The sequence below is a fragment of the Nicotiana tomentosiformis genome, chromosome 11 (assembly GCF_000390325.3).
Source record: "Nicotiana tomentosiformis chromosome 11, ASM39032v3, whole genome shotgun sequence".
Lineage (NCBI taxonomy): Eukaryota > Viridiplantae > Streptophyta > Magnoliopsida > Solanales > Solanaceae > Nicotiana > Nicotiana tomentosiformis.
The window spans coordinates 1,584,381-1,604,110 of record NC_090822.1 but is presented as its reverse complement, the minus strand read 5'-3'; the positions used below and the strand labels follow the sequence as shown (position 1 = coordinate 1,604,110).

The 19,730-nt window shown below is 41.6% G+C and overlaps 1 pseudogene; it reads left to right on the top strand.

Annotated features, from left to right (window-relative positions):
- The first annotated feature begins 6,175 nt into the window (after positions 1-6,175).
- Positions 6,176-14,771, top strand: LOC138900843 (uncharacterized; annotated as a pseudogene).
- The last annotated feature ends 4,959 nt before the right edge of the window (positions 14,772-19,730 follow it).

Here is a 19,730-nt window from a genome sequence, read left to right as displayed (position 1 = left end):
TTATTAAACAGAAAATCACAAAATATGGGTCATTTTTGTATTTTTAGCTTTTAATCGCAAATTAAGTAATTCTTCCTTCATTAGTCTAAATTAATTAATGGTAAAATAGATAGCTAGGTTTATTTCAACAAATTAGATTGACTTAGCACTTAATTTAGGTTTTTAATTAATTAATTTTTATTAGGATTTAAAATCAAGAAAAAGAAAAGAAAGAAAAAACCTGTTTGGTTCTGAATTTGGGCCAAAACAATGTCTGGCCCAAACGATCGCCCCAAGTCCCCTAAGCCCAACCCCTCACCCGGCCCAGCCTCGTCACTTAACCGAAACGACGTCGTTTCGTTAACAGGCGATCTCGGTCGTTGATCTCCTTTGATCTAACGGCCCGTAACTCCCCTCCCTAACCCTTATATCTGTCGGATCCACCCCCCCAAACCCCAGAGACCCCCTCATTTTCCTCTCCCTCTCCTTCACTCACCAAACCCTAGCCGCCCCCAAACCCTTCGTCTCTCTCTCTCAAACTCACTCCAAACCCTAGCCGCCCAGAATCCCCACGCCGACGGCTCACTCCAAATCCTCTCAAACTCGCACCCCCTAACCCTCATACCCTCCTAATCCCTAATCCCTCATCAGTTTCATCACAAACCCCACCAAAATTAGCGAACCTTAGATCTAAAAATTTCAGAAAACCCTAGTCTGGTTTATTTCGGAATTACTTGTTCGTTTCTGTTTATTTCTAGTTCAATACCCACATGCATGGAGTAATCCCATTGAAAGTATTTGTTCTGGGCTGGTCTCGACCCGTTTCGAAGTTACCGGGGATTTTGGGTCCTTTCGGCGATTCGCGGCTAGAATCCATCATTTTCACTGCTCATCGGGTTATTTCGTTTACTCTCTTCTTTAGCATTTAGATTAGTATTTTTGTTTTGTTTTCTTGTTTTGTTGTTCTCTTTCCTGTTCTTTCTTTTTCTCTTTTCTTTTCTCCTCATTTGTTCCGGCTCTGTGCTTTTCTGGTTTTTTTTTTTGTTTGTTTGTTTTGTTTTGTTGTTTTTCCTTCTTTTTTTTTTCTTCTTTCAGTGAGTTAATTAAACTTAGTCGTTAATCGCATGCTCAACTAGTTCAGCTAATGTATTGATTTAGATTAATTGAAGTTTAAGCACTTAGTCAAATCTGTGATTTTATTTGAAATATGACACTTGTTTGTTTCGTTTTTTTTTTGGGCTATTTTCCGGGCTTGGCCTTGGGCCATCTAGGTCATGGCCTCTAGCCCAAGTTTAAGCAGATAGTTTACTTCTGGAAGTGGACAGCTGTCCATATTCAGTTGCAAAAGATGCTATTTTCCTGATTTTCAGGGAGCTGGCAAAAGATTCCCGGCCCCCTATTCTTCACACACAACACATGCTTACCTTCTATAAAGGGACGCATTCTTTTCTTCATAAAGGGAGATTTTTTTGGGGTTCTCTCCCGAGTTAAAAGGGAGAATACAGAAAATTGGCTTGACTGTGCTGTTCTTGGGTCTTCATTTGGTTCTAGGTTTCTTTTGGAGTTGGGTTTATCTCCTCTGCTCCGCTGTTTTCTGCTGCTGCTATTCTTACTGCTATTGTTTCGCTACAACTTCAGAGACTTATCTTATTTTGTTGATCTTGTTGGCCAGGTACCTCTTTTGAACCTTGGACTATAAATCGGATATGAAATATGCCTACGTGGAAGAGATATGCGTGCTTTGAAATTAATGGAATCAGTCATTTTCTACCTGTATTTCTTGTGCTCTGTTGGAGTTATCTAGTTCTCTTTCTTGTGAATTGTGTTTTTTAGTATCACGCTTTCTTATTTATTAGCAAATCCAGTTATGAAGTTGGTACCTAAATCTCCATGTAATGTTCATAGTACTGATTGAATATCACCTTTTAATATAACATCATATATGTTTTCAGATTTGAGACATGGTTACTTTCAATCGCTGTAGTTTGGATCGCTCTTCAAACTAAGACTAGATTCCCCTTCGTGGCAGAACCTGTAAACGTTCGGTATATGAAAGTTAGTAGCTATAATATGAATATGATTCTATTGTTGAGTTTTGTTAGGATCTGAAATCAGTATGTCTGTTCTAGTTTTCAGATTCGTCGTGTATGTCTGTTATTGTAAGTCTTGGCATTTGAGTTGATCGATTGGCCGAAAAATGAAGGTTAAAATTGACTGTTACTCAAAATGGCCATCACTGCAATGTCCAAAGTGGCCATTAATTCGTTTCCGGCTATACACGAAATTCCTCAAAAGTTAAATTGTGATCCAACCACCAGACCTGCTTACTTTGCTTCTCTGTTGAACACATGGTCGTAAGTGTCTGTTTTGTAGTTATCTTAGTAATGTTGAAAACGAAGGTCGGGCTTTCTAGTTCGAAGGGAAATCCAAAGTATGTTGAATTATGATTTCTTATTTTTATTGCAATGAATCTGTCACAATTTCGAAATTTGATTGATTCTGTGGTAATGTTTAAGAAGTCTTGTAACCCATCTTACATAACTCTGGACTTGCCACATGATCTCAAGCATCAAAAAATTAAGCAATTTTGAACATCGTAGCTTGCTTTAGGCGCGATTAATAATAGAGCATCGTGACTATGGGTATGGTTCCCATGGCATAGTCATGATACGTAATCCCCAATTCGAGTGCGCATTTCACGCGACTCGACCATAACTTCAAATAATAATAAAATTTAACATACTGTAAATCGCGGGTGCATTTTATGTGGCGCGGTTTGCGATGTGTACCAAAATGACAAGTGTACGACATCGTGACTTGTTCCAGAAATAATTCCATAAATAATTAAAAGCGATTAAAAAGTAAAAATGCACAATAGGCTTTAAACATGTATTAAATCAGATAATTAGGCCGATTATTGATAGTTGAGCGACCGTGCTAAAACTACGGAATTCGGGAGTGCCTCACACCTTCTCCCGGGTTAACAGAATTCCTTACCCGGTCTTCTGTGTTCGCGGACCATAAATAGAGTCAAGTTTCCTCGATTTGGGATTTAAAATAAACCGGTGAATTGGGACACCATAAATTATCCCAAGTGGCGACTCTGATTTAATAAATAATCCCATTTCGAATATTGTCACTTTAATTGGAAAAATTCCCTTATCCCCTACGTGTCTGTCGGAAAAAAGGAGGTGTGACAGCTCTGGCGACTCTGCTGGGGATCGAACCGAGAATCTCTGGTTCAGGGTTCAGAATTCGAGCTTAGATGACTGTTATACTTGGCTTTTACTTATTATCCTGATTTTTTATGTGTTTGAGCCTAATGTGCTAAATGCCTATTTTTACCGCTTTGATATTGTTTGGACTGTATATAAACTGTCACGAAATCATTCTCCTCTCTGAGTCTTCTAAATCTTCTGGGAAGTGCACGCTGGCGTGACTTCTTTTCTGTTAGTGTCATATCCTAATTTAGAACGAGGATCGGATCAGTTACAAAGCCGGATGACCTTTTGGTTACCGGTACGTTGCCCCCCCTCGGCTCGAGTTGTTCACTCGGGTAAGCCAGGTCTAGAACAATACACCCAGGATTTAAACTTAGAATAACATAGCCTCATGCCGGATCCCTAGTAGGTACGTTTGCTTGCATCACGTGCATTTGACTTAGGGGACTCAACACAGGGGTTGGGTCCGTCTAGGACAGGTGTACTCAAAATTAAAGGACCATCCTGATGCATTCTTTACGTGCTACTTGTGCATTAATTTGCTTGGCTTGTATGTTGACCGGCTTCGTGACTTAAAAAAAAAATCCAAAAAAAAAAGAAGAAGAGAAAAACCAAGAGTGAGGTAAGATAGAAAAACACCTGGTTTTGATAATTCTGATATTCAAAAATCCCGTTACTCTGTCGAAATTTCAAAAATAAAGAGAGAATCATTCCAAAACAAATCATATTTTTCTGTGCATCAAAATGACTGAACTACGCGGGTTTGATTCTCACCGGATGTAAAATACGTAGGCAAACCTCATCGGTTCCGGCCCCCAATTTTCAAAAAATCTAAAATATTTTCCTTAATTTTCTTGTTTAGAAAGTCTTTTTTGAGACCCCATTTTTGAAAAAATCCAGAAGTATTTCCTTTAATTCCTTCTTTTAGGAGTTTTGTTTTTTTTAGAAAATCCCAAACAAATAAAAGATTAAAAAATAATTTTAAACCAAAACAAATATATATTTTATTTGTAGGAGTCTTTCATTAGAAAAAGAAAACAAATGAAATTAAAATCCAAAAATATTTTCATTCTTCTTTCGACAATTGAAAAGAAAATTCAAGATTCTTTAGAAGTGTTTCTTTCATAAATTCAAAATAAAAGTCCATAAATCCAAAAATATTTCCCTTTTCCTTTTTTTTAGAAGTTTTTCTTTCGAAATTCCGGAAAAAAAATATATAATCAAAATTCAAAAAAAAATATTTTCTTTTTTCTTTAGAAGTCTTGCTTTTTCAAAAATTAAAAAAAACACAGAATAATCAAATTCCAAAAATATTTTCTTTCTTTTTACAAGTCTTTATTTTTTATTTTTATTTTAAAAAAAAAATTGACCACTTCGCAAACACAGCCCTAAAATCTTCTCCTCCGAAGTGTTGAAAGGTCGTATTTGCAAAAGTGGCCGTGATTTGTTTTCGGTTATATTTTTCAAAAATTATAATGATAGTAATCTTTTCATGGTCAGTTTTGTACAAAATTTTAATCTAGTCACCCTAATTTAAAATGTGCAAAATGAGCACCGTTCAGAACTTACCTGTGAAGGTTATGGATCAGATTCCACTGGCACTCCACATGTGGTGGGAGGATTTGGGAAAACAAGGACGAGACATGGTCAACCAATACCTAGGGGCGCTCACTAGACTATTGAAAATTCAACCTAGAAGGGACCTGATAGAGGCATTAGTGGCATTCTGGGACCCCGCTCATAATGTTTTACACTTCTCAGGTTTTGAGTTTACGCCCACTTTGGAAGAAATGGCGGGTTATACTGGGAGAACGGAAGGACTGAGACACAAGTACCTGGTATCTCCAAGGACTGTTACTCCCCACAAGTTTCTGGACTTACTAAAGATAAGCAGACAAATCAAGACGGGAAGTCTAGCACGGGGAATTTCCACTTTTCATTTTCTATATCAGCGAAACGGGCATCTAGGGGGATTCGAAGACCCTGAAAATGGACTCTGCAGTAAAGGAAACCGATCAAAATGGGAGACCCATAGATGTTTTGCCTTCATGGTGGCATTTTTAGGACTTTTGGTGTTTCCAAGGGAGGACGGGCACATTGATTTGCGGATAGCCGGGGTTGTCCACGTTCTGACTACTCAGGCCAAGAGTACTCTCGCACCCATGATCGTATCAGATATATTCCGAGCCCTCACGTTCTGTAAGGCCGGAGCCAGTTTTTTCGAGGGATGCAACCTGTTGTTGCAAATGTGGATGATCGAACACCTCTGTCATCGTCCTCGATACATGAACTATGGGTCTACGGGAAAAAACTGCATTGAAGAGTTTAGTGCACGAGTAACAGGATTCGAGATGCCGAAAGGGGTCAAAGATTGGATTACCCGCCTTCAATCTACGACCGCAGATTAGGTAGAATGGACATTGGGTTGGCTTCCCGTTGATGAGATTGTTTATATGCCCGCCACTGGTCCCTACTTCTTGCTAATGGGTCTCCGAAGCATCCAACCCTATGCTCCGTACCGGGTTTTGAGACAGCTTGGAAGATGCCAGGCAGTTCCTAGAGATGAAGATCTTAGCACTTATGTGGTCGAAATCCGTCTTGATGCCCAATTTCCCGAAGAAGCGGTTCGCCAAATTTGGAGCGAATGCCAGTATTTGGGGGCAAACACCTGAGTACGTGATTTGTCTAAAGGTGAGGTCTTACCTAGTTATGTTGCCTGGTATGGAAAGAGAGTCGCGACGAGTGGTGAACCCGAACGACCAACTAAAAGACCTCATATCCAAGAATTTGTTGACGCATCGCAGGAGCAGTGGGCTTGGTTAGCCAAAGAAAGGGAGTACCAGACCACCATAAGCAAGCTAGAAGAACAAATCGAAAAAATCAAATTTGATAGTAGTTTGCAGACAGCTGAAGATGAAGGGGAAAAGAAGAGGTTGACCAAGGAAAATGAAGCCCTTCGAGCCCAAATTCAGAGAATGAAAATAGCCGCCGAGACACCAGCAAGAAGTGAGAGAGATGAGAAAATTATAACCAACCTGAGGTGGAAAGTGCAGGATTACGATTTTGACTTGACAAAGGTCGAAAGGGACTTGTTCAACGCTCAAGCGAAGCTGGCCAAAGGTGCGGAAGAACACGCTAGATTAGCCTACCAGTTGAAGCAGAAATATGACAAAGAAGTAGCGATTTTACAGAAGAAGTTGGTTGCCCTGGAAAATGAAATGATCAAGCAAATAAAGGATTTCAAGACAGAAAGAGATCATTGCTATGCACTGATTTACCAACTACAAGAAAGCCTGAAGCAGTTACAAGACCAAAGCAACACAGATACACAAGTATTAGAGGCTCGGGCCCAGCAGATTGGATGTTTGCTTCAAGAAAAGGGTGTCATCAGAATGAGGATTAAAGAGATAGCTGATTATGTTGTAATGAAATGCCATGAATGTGAAGACATGACCAAGTCTATATTTTTTGCTTCTGTAATGACATTCGTCCGACAAGTGATGGTTGACCTAGACCGCCTTCAAGAAGATATTGCCCGCAGGCCTGTACGGAGACCGGGTGATGTCCCGCAAGCCTCCGGAGTACCAGTAGAGGCTCTTATGTATTTTTGATTTTCTTTAGTAGTCTGTGTTTTTACTTTCTCCGAGTCTTGTTCGCCTTTGTCAAAGTTGTCTATTACTTTATGCTGAGTCTGTAGATTTTCCTTTTTTGCAGTCATCTCTACTTTAGTCCTTGTAATAGAAAATCCAAAAAGATTGTCTTTTATTAATAAAATAAATTATTTCGCGTCTATTGCTCTGAACTACGTAATGATCTGATTCATGCGGCGTCATGATACGTAGGCAATCCCCATAGGATTCGAACATATTCTTAAAAGAAGAGAGGGAAAAAGAAGAGAGAGAAAGAAAGAAAAGAGGGGCCAAACTAAAAAACAAAGGGGGAAAGAATAAGAATTAAAAGAGCGAAACACAGCAGGAGGTGAGAGGGAAAAGTCAGGATTTGGAGAATTTGGAAAAGCCGGGATGAAACATACGAGCCGTCGCAAAGCATCTAGGAACGTTAACTGCTCAGGTGCATTGCATACCCAATGTGCGATTAACTATCTGTAAATTGCTTTTAAAACTGACCAAGTTTTTGTGTGCGCATAGACAGGTTTTGTTTTAGGTGGTTAGTTTGTTGGCATCCTGGCAAGTCACCCTTATAACACCAGATCAAAGTGCAAGGCAGTCATGACTAGCAAAGAATTGGACACGGGTGTTGTCGACCTACCAAGGGAGATTGTAGAATCGGAGTCTGAATTGAAAGAGGAGGTCTACAGGTTGAAGCATCAAATGGCAGAAATGTATCAAGCCTGGGTCAGGGGCATCCTCCACCTTCATTCCCCGCTAACTACCCAGAAAATCCCGCTTTCATCCCACCACTGTCACAAGCCCAAGATCCCATTACCATTGATCTTTCCCCTAAGCACGCACCAGGCTTTACCCCTTATCGCCACTACCCTGGCACCTCGTCCCAAACCTTTTATGCTTCACCAGCCAAAATAACTGCATACCCTGCTCCGACATCCGCTCCTGTTTTCATAGCCCCTCCGCGAGCTACCCTTCACAGATCTTCAAGTGAACCCGCGTTCCAAGCTCCAGATACCCAATATTATGTTCCGGAACCAACTTTCAAAGTCACGGATCCTTATTCCCATGCCCCTCACTTTGAACCTCGTGTCAAAACTGAGAAACCATCCCGGAATGTGGAGCAGGACGAGATGTTCAGGAAAGTGAAGAGCCTAGAGCAATCTTTGAAGAACATGCAAGGGATAGGAAGCCAAGTAAGTGTGTCTTACAAGGATTTATGCTTATTTCCGGATGTTCAACTGCCCGCTGGGTTCAAGATGCCCAAGTTTGACCCGTATGATGGACATGGAGATCCCGTGGCCCATTTGAGAGGCTTCTGCAGCAATATGAGAGGCGCCGGTGGGAAAGATGAATTATTAATGGCATATTTCAGTCAGAGTCTGAGTGGGGAAGCTTTAGAGTGGTACACCCGCCAAGACACTAGCAGGTGGTACACATGGGATGACTTGGCTCAGGCCTTTGCTCGGCACTTTCAGTACAATATAGACATTGTCCCGGATCGCCTATCTTTGACCAAGGTAGAGAAGAGGCCCAATGAAAGCTTTAGGGAATATGGTTTCAGATGGAGAGAACAAGCTGCACGAGTCTACCCTCCAATGGAGGAAGATGAGATGGTCGAGTACTTTCTTCAAGCCCTAGAGCCCACTTACTTTGGCCATTTGATCTCAGCCATAGGTAAGTCCTTCAACGATGTGGTAAAGATGGGAGGAATGGTGGAAGAGGGACTCAAGTCAAGCAAGATCATGAGCTACTCTGCCATAAAAGCGACCACACAGGCAATTCAAAGTGGCACCGGAAGCCTGTTAGGCAAAAAGAAGAAAGAAGATGTCGCTATGTTTGTCTCTGGATCGTGGCGTGGCCCAAGGGGTCCACCTCACCAGTACACCCAAACTCGACCCCAACCTCAAGCCTACACCCAAGCTCCATATAATCCATCTCAGCACTATCTCCCGCCATAAGACCCTCGATATTCTGTCGAGCTACCCCACTACCATGTTCACCATGCCCAGTCATATGCTCAACCCCCTCCTTACCCGCAATGGCGTGCTCCAACTCCACAAAATCTTTATACACCCCCACAACCATACCAAAACCATACTGGTCCAAGTTTTCGACCAAAGCCAGATTACAGAAAAGAGAGGCAACAACGAAAAGAAACCTTCACCCCTCTTGGAGAGTCCTATACCAGTTTGTTTCAGAGGTTGAGGCAGTTGGACGTTTTGAGGCCGATTGAGCCCAAGATACCAAATCTGCCTCCAAGGAACCTTGACTATTCCCTCAGATGCGCATATTGTTCTGATGCCCCGGGGCATGACACAGAGAAGTGCTGGCATTTGAAGAGGGCGATCCAAGAGCTCATTGATACAAATCAAATTGTGGTCCAGAGCCCGGAGGCGCCAAACATCAACCAAAATCCTTTGCCGGCCCATGCAGAGACACACATGATCGAGATAGTTCATAAGGATGGGGAGCCCAAAAACTCTTCCAAGTCTGTCATGATGATCCGGGCTAGCGAGAGTAATCCAATCAAAGCTCTAGATTCTGCAAAAGCAATATCCTTGACGATTAAAGGGGTGTCAGAAAAGCCAAGCACGCTCAATGTGAAGCCTTCTGTATTGGTTGTGAAAAGGCCTCCGGTTGATGTTGAAGCGAACCAAGAAAGGAAAAAAGTAATCGTGCCAGGGGTCCCGGGCAAGCCGATCATAATCGTGGAAGGGGTTCGTGTTACCCGCGTTATCATTAAGCCAGTAACCCAGTTACCGATGGTTGACACAAAGGCCGTCCCATGGAATTACAAACAAGTGATAGTAACATACAAAGGGAAATAAGTAGAGGAAGAAGTCAATGAAACCGGAGGACTGACTCGTTCTGGGAGATGTTTTACCCCAGAAGAACTGAGGAAAACCAAGCCATTCAAGGACGGCCACATCCCAGTAAAAAAGCCGGTCACCGAAGAAGAGGCTGAGGAATTCCTGAAAAAGATGAAAATGCAAGACTATTCCATTGTAGAACAGCTGAGGAAAACACCGGCTCAGATCTCTCTTCTGTCTTTGCTGATACATTCAGATGAACACCGCAAAGCCCTGATGAAGATTTTGAACGAGGCCCATGTTCCTGATAAGATCACGGTGAACCACTTGGAAAAGATTGCTAACAAGATTTTCGAAGCGAACAGGATCACTTTCTCAGATGATGAACTCCCTATAGAGGGTATAGAACACAATCGAGCTCTTTATCTCACAGTGAAGTGCGAGGATTTTGCTGTCTCAAGGGTACTGGTGGATAACAGTTCTAGTGCGAATATTTGCCCTCTGTCCACTTTGCAAAAGTTGAAGATTGGCACCGAAAGGATCCACATTAATAATGTATGCGTTCGAGGCTTCGATGGAGGAGGGAAAGATTCTATCGGTGATATAATGCTAAATTTGTCAATAGGGCCGGTTCAGTTCACTATGGAGTTCCAAGTGCTAGATGTGCCTGCCTCTTATAACTTGTTGTTGGGCAGGCCCTGGATCCACGCTGCCAAGGCAATCCCGTCCTCTCTGCATCAAATGGTAAAGTTCGAATGGGACAGACAGGAAATAGTTGTGCACGGTGATGAGAACTTATCTGCTTACAATGACACAATCGTTCCATTTATTGAAGTTGAAGATGATAAAGGGCCTTGGGTTTACCAAATGTTCGAAACAGTATCTGTCGGGAAAATTCCCGAAGGAGAATGCATCCTAGGTCCGAAGATACCATCCGCGTCTGTCATGGTAGCAAATGAAATGTTGAAGAATGGTTTTCTGCCGGGCAAAGGTCTGGGTTCATCTCTACAGGGTATTGTGCATCCGGTGTGTCCACGTGAAAGTTTTGGTACATTTGGTTTGGGATTCACACTCACAGGGAAGGACGTGAAAAAGGCTAAAAGTTTGAAAGGAAAGGCATGGTCACTTCCTAAGCCTGTTCCACATATCTCCAAGTCTTTTGTCAAGCCAGGGGTCGCAAAACGCCCAATATCAGCGGTCCCAAAACCTGTGGTCGACTTTGATGAAGAGTTGATCAAGAGGTTCCATAGTTTGTTTGATGAGGTTAATATGGTAGAAATCGGGGAAGGTTCCAGTAATGCCGATGTGCAGCTCGTTGGGCCAAATATGAAGCTTAGCAATTGGAAAGCTACTCCTCTCCCCGCCCGGAAGGAGTTTTGGTAGTTTGCTTTGTTTTCCTTTCTGCTATCTGGGTTATTCCAGGGTTGTAATCCAGATTTTTTATTTTTGCTTGTTTTGATGTACAAACCCTCCTATCCTTTTATTTTCAATGAAATACAATTTCCCGTTTTCCATTAATCCTGATAGCGTTTCATTTTTGTTTTTGCTTTTCTTTCTGTACAGTTCCTTTTATGCTGGTTTCAATGACATGACATGCATGAGGAATTTTCAGCCAAATCTTAAAAGCCAATCTAATTCTGAAATAACGATCCAAGAAGTAGAGGGTGATGATGAAACATAATACGATGAAGAGGCGGCATTTGAGGAAGTCAGTAGAGAACTAAAATACTTCGAAGAAAAACCCAAGCCTAATTTGAATGAAACCGAAGCAATCAATTTAGGGGATCAAAATAATGTCAGAGAAACCAAGATAAGTGTGCATCTGGAACCGCAAATCAAGGAAGAAATAATCAAAATACTATTTGCATACAAAGATGTCTTTGCATGGTCATATGACGACATGCCGGGCTTGAATACTGATTTGGTAGCTCATAAATTGCCAACCGACCCTACATTCCCTCCTGTCAAGCAAAAGTTAAGAAAGTTCAAGACTGATATGAGTGTGAAGATTAAAGAAGAAATCACAAAGCAACTGGAGGCAAAGGTCATTCGGGTCACTCAGTATCCCACTTGGTTAGCTAATGTGGTACCAGTACCAAAGAAGGATGGTAAGACGAGGGTGTGTGTTGATTATCGTGATCTCAACAAGGCAAGTCCAAAGGATAACTTTCCATTGCCGAATATCCACATTCTGATTGATAATTGTGCCAAGCACGAGATCGGGTCTTTCATGGATTGTTATGCGGGATATCATCAGATCCTGATGGACGAGGAAGACGCAGAAAAGACAGCATTCATCACGCCATGGGGGACGTATTGCTACCGGGTAATGCCATTCGGTTTAAAGAATGCTGGGGCAACTTACATGAGGGCAATGACTACTATATTTCATGACATGATACACAAGGAAATTGAGGTTTATGTAGATAATGTGATCATAAAGTCAAAGAAGCAGTCCGACCATGTTGGGGATTTGAGAAAGTTTTTCCAAAGGCTACGCAGGTACAACCTCAAGCTCAATCTGGCGAAATGTGCATTTGGAGTCCCGTCGGGGAAACTGTTGGGATTCATAGTCAGTCGACGCGGCATCGAGTTGGATCCGTCAAAGATTAAGGCCATCCAAGAACTACCACCACCAAAGAATAAAACTGAGGTGATGAGCCTGCTCGGGAGGTTAAACTACATCAGCAGGTTTATTGCTCAACTCACGACGACTTGTGAGCCCATATTTAAGTTACTAAAGAAAAATGCTGCGGTTAAGTGGACCGATGAGTGTCAGGAAGCATTTGATAAGATCAAGAATTACCTGCTGAACCCCCCTGTGTTGGTCCCGCCAGAACCTGGGAGACCTTTAATCCTCTATTTGACAGTCACGGATAATTCTTTTGGTTGTGTGTTGGGTCAACACGACATCACGGGCAAGAAAGAGCAAGCTATTTATTACCTCGGCAAGAAGTTCACTCCTTATGAGGTTAAGTATGCTCTTCTTGAAAGGACATGTTGCGCCCTGACTTGGGTGGCGCAAAAGTTGAAGCATTATCTGTCATCCTACACTACTTACCTCATTTCTCGCATGGATCCTCTAAGGTATATCTTTCAGAAGCCTATGCCCACAGGGAGGTTGGCAAAGTGGCAGATTTTACTCACAGAATTTGACATCATCTATGTGACTCGAACCGCGATGAAAGCCCAAGCCCTAGCCGATCACTTGGCCGAAAATCTGGTGGATGAAGCATATGAGCCATTGAAGACTTATTTTCCTGATGAGGAAGCGATGTATGTTGACGAGGCTGATCATGATGAAAAGCCAGGTTGGAAACTTTTCTTTGATGGAGCCGCCAATATGAAAGGTGTCGGAATAGGGGCTGTACTCATTTCTGAAACAAGGCATCACTATCCCGTAACAGCTCGACTTCGATTTTATTGCACTAACAACATGGCTGAATACGAGGCATGCATCCTGGGTTTGAGGTTAGCTATAGACATGGGAGTTCAAGAAATATTGGTTTTGGGAGACTCAGATTTGTTGGTTCACCAGATTCAGGGAGAATGGGAGACCCGTGATTTGAAGCTCATACCGTATCGACAATGTCTGCATGATCTTTGTCAATGATTCAGGTCGGTAGAATTCAGGCATATTCCCAGGATTCATAATGAGATTGCCGACGCCTTGGCCACTCTGGCGTCAATGTTACACCATCCGGATGAAATTTATGTCAACCCTCTACATATCCAAATCTGTGATCAGCATGCCTATTGCAATGTGGTCGAGGAGGAACTCGATGGCGAGCCTTGGTTCCACGACGTTGAGGAATACATCAAATCAGGGGTATATCCGGCACATGCCACAGGCGATCAAAAGAGAACCATTCGACGTCTGGCTAGCGGATTTTTTTTAAGTGGGGGAATATTGTATAAGAGAACTCCAGATCTAGGTTTACTAAGGTGTATAGATGCTAAACAAGCCTCGACTATCATGGCTGAAGTGCATTCCGGGGTTTGCGGGCCACATATGAGTGGGTATGTCTTGACGAAGAAGATTCTTCGAGCAGGTTATTATTGGCTCACCATGGAACGTGATTGCATCAACTTTGTTCGCAAATGTCATCAATGCCAGGTGCACGGTGATTTGATTCATTCCCCGCCATCTGAGCTACACACAATGTCGGCACCTTGGCCCTTTGTTGCTTGGGGCATGGATGTCATTGGACCGATTGAGCCGACAGCATCAAACGGGCATAGGTTTATTCTGGTGGCCATTGATTACTTTACCAAGTGGGTCGAAGCTGTAACTTTCAAGTCCGTGACCAAGAAGGCAGTGGTAGATTTTGTTCATTCAAACATCATTTGCCGGTTCGGAATTCCCAAGATAATCATCACAGATAATGCTACTAACCTCAACAGTCATTTGATGAAAGAGGTATGCCAACAGTTCAAGATTATGCATCGAAACTCCACCCCATATCGTCCTAAGGAAAACGGAGCTGTTGAGGCTGCTAACAAGAACATAAAGAAGATACTTCGTAAAATGGTGCAAGGTTCGAGGCAATGGCATGAAAAGTTACCGTTTGCTTTGCTAGGTTATCGCACTACTGTCCGCACTTCAATAGGTGCAACCCCCTATTTGCTGGTATATGGAACCGAGGCAGTGATACCTGCGGAAGTTGAGATTCCATCCCTGCGGGTCATTGTTGAAACTGAAATTGATAATGATGAGTGGGTCAAAACCCGGCTAGAGCAATTGAGTTTGATTGATGAAAAACGATTGGCAGCAGTATGCCATGGTCAACTGTATCAGAGAAGAATGGCAAGAGCATACAACAAGAAGGTGCGTCCCCGAAAATTTGAGGTGGGTCAGCTGGTATTGAAACGCATCCTTCCATATCAGGCTGAAGCTAAAGGAAAGTTCGCCCCAAACTGGAAGGGGCCGTTCATTGTGACAAAGGTGTTGCCCAATGGTGCTTTGTATTTAACAGACATAGAAGGTAAATGTGTGGATATGGCTATCAATTCTGATGCAGTCAAGAGATATTATGTATGATTTCTTTGCTTATCTTCAATCGCATTTTGTACTAGACACGTTCAAAGTTGGAATGACGAAGGCATTTTATTCTGCTATCCCAAACACTTTTATCATTTGTTACCTCTTTTTGAGCCTTATTTATTTTCTTTCATACCCCTCTTTTGGAATCAGAAGCAGTGTTAGAAATATAAAAGAATAAAAAAAGAGAAAAGAACCAAAAAAAAAGAAGAAGAGGAAAAAAAAGAAGGAAAAGAGAAAAGTAAAGAAAGAAAAAGAAAAGAAAGGAGAAAAAGAAAAGCAAAGTAACAAAAACAAAACTCTTATTATGGAACTACGTTAGACTTGATTCCTTTTAAGGATACGTAGGCAGCCTTACTCCGAGGTTCAGTCCCATCAAATAAAATTCAAAATTTCCCAGATTCAAAAAAGAACTGGGGCAGAAGTTTTAGTTTTGCAATAGGTCTGATTCCAAAAGTTGTAATTTTGAACCCTTTCATCTTAAGTCATGTTGAGCCTTATACCACCTTTTCTTTCTAACCCTTTCCAAAAGCCTACACTACGGTCCAAAGAAAGACCTTCCGATCAATCTTTAAGGATGCCAAGTCAAGTGAGATAGAGGTATGATTTCCATCATGGGTAACACTTTGTTCATTGGGTACAAGGAAAATAAATAAAATGAGAGAGTCTTATTGGTGAAAACCCTCACGGGCACCGTAAGGCGATGGTGAGCTGAGGAAAAATTTAAAATAAGAGTCTTATTGGTGAAAACCCTCACGGGCACCGTAAGGCGGCGGTGAGTTGAGAGATGAACAAATGAGAGAGGCTTGTCGGTGAAAACCCTTCGGGGCACTACAAGTCGAAAGAGGTTGGTGACTTTACAGAAAAGTTGGATCGTTGAAAGCCCGTTTTTTTGAAGTATGAAGACATGACATGAACAGAAATGTGATTAGTTGGATGGATTAGGCTGATCAATCCGAGATGCATGTCATGATCATTAGAGCCAGCTGATTCATTCAGATAAGTCTCTTTTCCATTTTTCTTCAAATAGTCATCTCAGTTTTTCTTTTTTATTCCTAATTCTCGAAGTCACTTCGCTTCGTTTCTTTTGGGTCTATTTTTCTAAGTCTCTGTCAAATTAGTCTTTTGTTAAGCAAGCAAGAAAGAGTTTCAAAGCTCATTACCAGCTTTTTATTTGCACCAAGCAAAATTCGGCCAAGCACATCACAAGGGACATGATTTAGAATGAGCAATGCGGTGATAACTGAAGTTCATGCGGTCAAGTGATTCGTGAATTTATAGGAAATGCAAAGGTTCAACAGTTGTTAGAATGAAAGTGCCATACGACTAGTTGAGTGTAAGGGATTCAAGTCATTCAGAGGTTTTGTGTTCAAGGTCCGATTGAAAGGTCAAACAATTCTTTGTAGCCCGAAGCAGCTAATCAGAATGAAGCGGGATAGTGACAGAAGCAGACACCTTCAGCAAGGATGCCACAAACTAACCGCCACAGTTTCAAACTGACAAAATTTTCTTTGTTTCAAGCAGGGGCAAGAAATCTTGTTTGCTTTGCCAAGAATACTCCATGAGAAAGCATGTTCCAGATAAGTTCAGTTTTAAGTTTCCGGGACTCTCCTGGATAATGGGAGTTAATTTTAAATTTTCAGGACCCTCCTGGATAATGGAATTTAATTTCAAATTTTCAGGACCCTCCTGGATAATGGGATCTAGTTTTAAGTTTTCAGGACCCTCCTGGATAATGGGATGCAACTAACAATCAATGAATGTTCCTGGTACAAACTGGGGCAAAAACTTTTCTCTGTTTTGTCTATGTTGTCATGATTGCAGGCGCCTACCTGGAGAACGAGGGAATTCATTTCAGTTTTAAGTCAGCAGGCACCCACCTGGAAAATGAGGGAATTTACTTCAAGTCTTAAGTCAGCATCAGGCGCCCACCTGGAGAATGAGGGAATTCATTTCAGTTTTAAGTCAGCAGGCGCCCAACTGAAAAACAAGGGAATTCATTTCTATTTTAAGTCAGCAGGCGCCCACCTGAAAAACAAGGGAATTCATTTCTGTTTTAAGTCAGCACAGGCGCCCACCTGGAGAATGAGGGAATTTATTTCAGTTTTAAGACATCAGGCGCCCACCTGGAGAATGAGGGAATTTATTTCGGTTTTAAGTAATCAGGCGCCCACCTGGAAAATAAGGAAATTTATTTCGGTTTTAAGTCATCAGGCGCCCACCTGGAGAACGAGGGAATTCATTTCAGTTTTTAAGACATCAGGCACCCACCTGGAGAATGAGAAAATTTATTTTAAGTTTTTAAGTCATCAGGCGCCCACCTGGAGAATGAGGGAATTTATTTCAAGTTTTTAAGTCATCAGGCGCCCACCTGGAGAATGAGGGAATTTATTTCAAGTTTTTAAGTCATCAGGCGCCCACCTGGAGAATGAGAGAATTTATTTCAAAGTTTTTTAAGTCATCAGGCGCCCACCTGGAGAATGAGGGAATATATTTCAAGTTTTTAGGTCATCAGGCGCCCACCTGGAGAACGAGGGAATTCATTTCAGTTTAAAGTCATCAGGCGCCCACCTGGAGAACGAGGGAAGTCACTTAAGAATTCAATTCAAGTTAGAAGTAGCAAAAGTTCGCCTCGAGAATGCGAGCTGACCGTCCGAGATAACCAAAGGAAGAAGTCTCAATCCAGAATAAAAGAAAAAAAAGGTGAATCCAAAATGCAGAAGCCGATGAAAGATGTGGACTGCTCAAGACATGGCTGAAGTCACAAGCTTTGCATGTCCCGTCTTGATCCGAAAAGCTGAAGAAGAAAGAACTAGCACCTGCAGCTAGCAAACATCAAGGTTCAAGTCAAAAGTCCGCATGAAGAACCATTCAAGACTCAAGATCAAGCTTCAGAAGACTCATAGATAGGAATCTTGTAACTCGTAGCTGATAGGCTTAGTTAGTTTCTTTTTCATTTTTGACTTTGGTGTAATAAGGAGCTCAGCAAGAAAGAGCAGCAGCAACAGTGAAATCACAGCTTCTCGGTAGTTCCAGCTATCAAAATTTCCAGAACTACACTAACCTGATTCCTTTAAAGCCAAGGATATGTAGGCAACCTCTGAAGCACGGTTCGGTCAAACGTTTTCAAAATGCTTCCATGGAGTATGCAAACGGTCAAAAATCGCTCGTATTTGCTCAATGTATCTTTGCCCGAAAACTCTTCGTGTTTCCAAGCAAAGAGGGGCAGCTGTGAGCACGTGATTTTTGCCCGACTAAAATATTCCTACAAAATTCACAAATAGATTTTTTTTTCTTAATTGTTTTAGGTTTTACAGAATTTGTAGGGATTTTCGGTTAATTGTTTCTTGCATTTATTTGCATATTTAACATTCTAAAAATCATAAGAAAAACACCAAAATGTCTAAAAGTATTTCATGCATAACACTTTAGGTTTAGTTGTATTTAGGATTTAATTACATAAGTTAATTGCATTATTAAACAGAAAATTACAAAATATGGGTCATTTTTGTATTTTTAGCTTTTAATCGCAAATTAAGTAATTCTTCCTTCATTAGTCTAAATTAATTAATGGTAAAATAGATAGCTAGGTTTATTTCAACAAATTAGATTGACTTAGCACTTAATTTAGGTTTTTAATTAATTAATTTTTATTAGGATTTAAAATCAAGAAAAAGAAAAGAAAGAAAAAACCTGTTTGGTTCTGAATTTGGACCAAAACAATGTCTGGCCCAAACGATCGCCCCAAGTCCCCTAAGCCCAACCCCTCACCTGGCCTAGCCTCGTCACTTAACCGAAACGACGTCGTTTCGTTAACAGGCGATCTCGGCCGTTGATCTCCTTTGATCTAACGGCCCGTAACTCCCCTCCCTAACCCTTATATCTGTCGGATCCACCCCTCCAAACCCCAGAGACCCCCTCATTTTCCTCTCCCTCTCCTTCACTCACCAAATCCTAGCCGCCCCCAAACCCTTCATCTCTCTCTCTCAAACTCACTCCAAACCCTAGCCGCCCAGAATCCCCACGCCGACGGCTCACTCCAAATCCTCTCAAACTCGCACCCCATAACCCTCATACCCTCCTAATCCCTAATCCCTCATCAGTTTCATCACAAACCCCACCAAAATTAGCGAACCTTAGATCTAAAAATTCCAGAAAACCCTAGTCTGGTTTATTTCGGAATTACTTGTTCGTTTTCGTTTATTTCTAGTTCAATACCCACATGTATGGAGTAATCCCATTGAAAGTATTTGTTCTGGGTTGGTCTCGACCCGTTTCGAAGTTACCGGAGATTTTGGGTCCTTTCGGCGATTCGCGGCTAGAATCTATCGTTTTCACTGCTCATCGGGTTGTTTCGTTTACTCTCTTCTTTAGCATTTAGATTAGTATTTTTGTTTTCTTTTTTTGTTTTGTTGTTCTCTTTCCTGTTCTTTCTTTTTCTCTTTTCTTTTCTCCTCATTTGTTCCGGCTCTGTATTTTTTTTTTTTTGTTGTTTTTCCTTCCTTTTCTTTTCTTTCAGTCAGTTAATTAAACTTAGTCGTTAATCGCATGCTCAACTAGTTCAGCTAATGGATTGATTTAGATTAATTGAAGTTTAAGCACTTAGTCAAATCTCTGATTTTATTTGAAATATGACACTTGTTTGTTTCGTTTTTTTTTTTGGGCTGTTTTCCGGGCTTGGCCTTGGGCCATCTAGGTCATGGCCTCTAGCCCAAGTTTAAGCAGATAGTTTGCTTCTGGAAGCGGACAACTGTCCATATTCAGTTACAAAAGATGCTATTTCCCTGATTTTCAGGGAGCTGGCAAAAGATTCCCGGCCCCCTATTCTTCACACACAACACATGCTTACCTTCTATAAAGGGACGCATTCTTTTCTTCATAAAGATAGATTTTTTTTGGGGTTCTCTCCCGAGTTAAAAGGGAGAATACAGAAAATTGGCTTGACTGTGCTATTCTTGGGTCTTCATTTGGTTCTGGGTTTCTTTTGGAGTTGGGTTTATCTCCTCTGCTCCACTGTTTTCTGCTGCTGCTATTCTTACTGCTATTGTTT